Below are 2,850 nucleotides of genomic sequence, written 5' to 3' on the forward strand. Positions count from 1 at the left end.
AGCAATGATGTTATCTATAACCTTCTAGAACAAAACTTTGTGTGAATCAAATCCTTCCCCCTGGCCAAGGTGATAAATCCTAGCTCAGCAGAGTCCTATAGAAATGGGGCTCTCAAAGACAGTCCAGCACACAGGAAAGTGAACCTAGTTCTCCAACCCACATAATATTATTAGTTAAAAGCATCTTCCAGAGTTCCTAACAAGGGTAATTTTTGTTTGTTTGGTTTTGTTTAAAATGCCCAGGCGCGTTTTATTAATAAAAACTAACAGTGCCAAGTTAAACAAGTCAAACAATTAAAGTCTCTTTATATTCCATATAATAATACAGAAAAGTTTGTGTTTCAATAAAAAGACTTTCATTTTAGAACAGGGACCTAATAGCAACTGTGCAGTTAATGGGTTTTGTGAATAAATTTTAAAAGAGACTACTGCCTGTCCTTAAATTCCTTGTTCTTTTTATTAAAAAAAAGAACTATTAAAAATGATTGACAAATTTTGAGTTAAAAAATTGTTAAAATATTCTCTATATTTAATTTCAATTTTATAATAGATTACAGGAAGATGCTTATGAAACAAATACATTTGTTTCAGTACATGACTTTAAATGATAGACTGATAAGTATGTAAACAGCTATATAATAAAAGGTTTCCAAACGTTGCCTGTAAGAAATCAGGCAAATTTTACCATAAGCAATAAACCATTCCAAGCCTTCCAAACAGTCTCCACTGCCGCACCAGCGTGGCAATAAGCTTTAACCAAGCGAAAACAAAGAAACAAAAGCACTTTGCAATTTGTTGCTGCAAAATAGGGAGAGAAAAGAGTGTATAAACTTGATGGAATCACGACAGTCAATATAATTTAAGGGAAAATAAAGTTAATAAGGTTGATGGTGTTTATTGTTTAAAAAGTCGAATTCTGCTGTTTGCTTGGGGCTCTGGACACCGTACCACTGAACAAATGGAAAACTCCACAGAGTCTCGCTATCTGCCAGTGGGGTCGCCGTGCAAACTCAGGGCAAATAAACGGCATCAGGTGCTCACCATCCACAACAGGAGGGCGTTTTATTTTCATGCATGTGGATGAAATACAATTTCTTCAGCAAACTCAGGAAAAACTGTTAAGGGGCAAAACTGAACTCCGCACTTAAAGAAAAATAGAAAATGAAAACACAAAATACTAAAAAGTAAATAAACACTCTGCATCAGCACACTGGTATCAAAACACATCCACAGCACGTTCTAATCCTACGGGAAACAATCCTTGCTTATCAAAGGTGCACATCTAAATTCAGTAGCTTACCAATGTCTTCTTGGGAGTAGGACAAAAGGGAACAGAAAACCCACATTTAAAAAAAAAAAAAGTTTCTTTTCCCTAAATGTTTTCCTGAAGCTGAATTTGAAGTGGGGAGGACGTCAGTCGTCCTTGTCATTCTCGTCGAAGTCATCATCCTCCTCCTCGTCCTCCCCGACGTAGGACACCGGGGTCTCCCCCCTGGAGCCGCTGTACTGAGACTCGTTGGAGCTTGTGGCCAGCACCCCATCTGCACCGTTGGTCAGGTCACTGGCAGAGAACCTTGTGCCTTTAGACGTGGAACCTGCCGCTGTGATGAACACGCCTCCAACAGTTCCCTGAGCCATTTCTGTCACATACGGCTCCAGTGCCTTTGGGACCAGACTTCTGGCCATTTTAAGGTCTTCAGCAGAGCGGCTCCCGGACTCCAGCCAGCAAGCCATGCCCATCCGCTTCAGCACTTCTATATCACCGTGGATTTCAAACGTGTTGTCAAAATTAAACAGATACTCGAGTTTGTCGTTGGAGATGCTGCAGTCGATGACGGTCTTCTTGCTGGTGTTGACGATGATGAAGGGCAGGTGGATGACGGAGTTGGGTGGTGGCGGCCGGCTGGCCTGCTGCTCCGTGTGCCAATTTCTCTGCACCAGGTTCTTGAAGGCAATTTGCTGTAGAATAAGTTCTTGAAGTTGAGACTGTTTCTGTTTTATTCTTTCAAGTCTCCTCTGTCTTTCCACCTCTAAGTTCTGACATTCCTGAGCCGAGTTGGTGGGCAGACCAATCCACTTAATCTCCTTCTTCTCCTTGGAGATGATGTTCATGGCCATCAGCACGTTTAAGGCATCATAGACGCGCCGTCTTATGTTCTTCTGGTCATAAGCTGACTCGTTTGGTAAGATGTGGTTGTCGGCAGCACTGAACTCTGCGACCAGCTCGTCCGCCACTTCGTTGTAAGAAGTGGTCCCTTTCCTCTGCACCTTCTCGCAGACCTTCATGGAGAAATGCCGCAGGCCCTTGCAATTCTCTCCCTTCCTGATGCGCTTCCCTGCAGACCGAGGTGAGGAGTCAGAAGGCTGGTTCTGAGAGGCAAAGTGAGTGCTGGGGGGGTGTGGGCTTCCTACCGCCAGGCTGTTTGACGCTGCAGGTCTCTGAGGCATACCAATCACCACTTGCTGGGCAATGCTGACATTGGACTGTCCAAAGGCTTTTGGCAAAAGCTGCTTCCCGAGCGGGTTGACTGTGGAGGGGTGAACGGCCACGAGGGACACCACGCCTTTCCCGGGACTAAGGTTCTGATCTATGAAGACCTTGAGTTCTCCGTTGGCTTCAATTAGACCGGCATCTTTTGCCATGTTACCAGATCCGGGAAATCAAGGCTACAAATGTTCACCTTCCCAGAGAAGAAAAATGATTTTTCTGAGCGCAGTCCCGGGGTCCCGGCGCAACGTGCAGTCTCGCGGCGTCCACCCCGGACACTGGCGGCGCCCGCCCGGCAGACCGGTAACTCTGACAGGTGGGCTTCCGGGGTCCTCGCCGCGCGCCTGTCACTAGGCCTCGGG

General features: G+C 45.3%; 1 pseudogene across 1 annotated transcript; it reads right to left on the bottom strand.

Moving 5' to 3' along the window:
- Nucleotides 1-879: 879 nt before the first annotated feature.
- On the bottom strand, nt 880-2,844 carry LOC105502339 (annotated as a pseudogene). Its single transcript, XR_001000322.1, has one exon. The product of XR_001000322.1 is annotated as a transcription factor Dp-1 pseudogene (transcript).
- Nucleotides 2,845-2,850: the final 6 nt, after the last annotated feature.

The sequence above is a fragment of the Colobus angolensis genome, unplaced genomic scaffold (genome assembly GCF_000951035.1).
Source record: "Colobus angolensis palliatus isolate OR3802 unplaced genomic scaffold, Cang.pa_1.0 Scaffold795, whole genome shotgun sequence".
NCBI classification, from domain to species: domain Eukaryota; kingdom Metazoa; phylum Chordata; class Mammalia; order Primates; family Cercopithecidae; genus Colobus; species Colobus angolensis.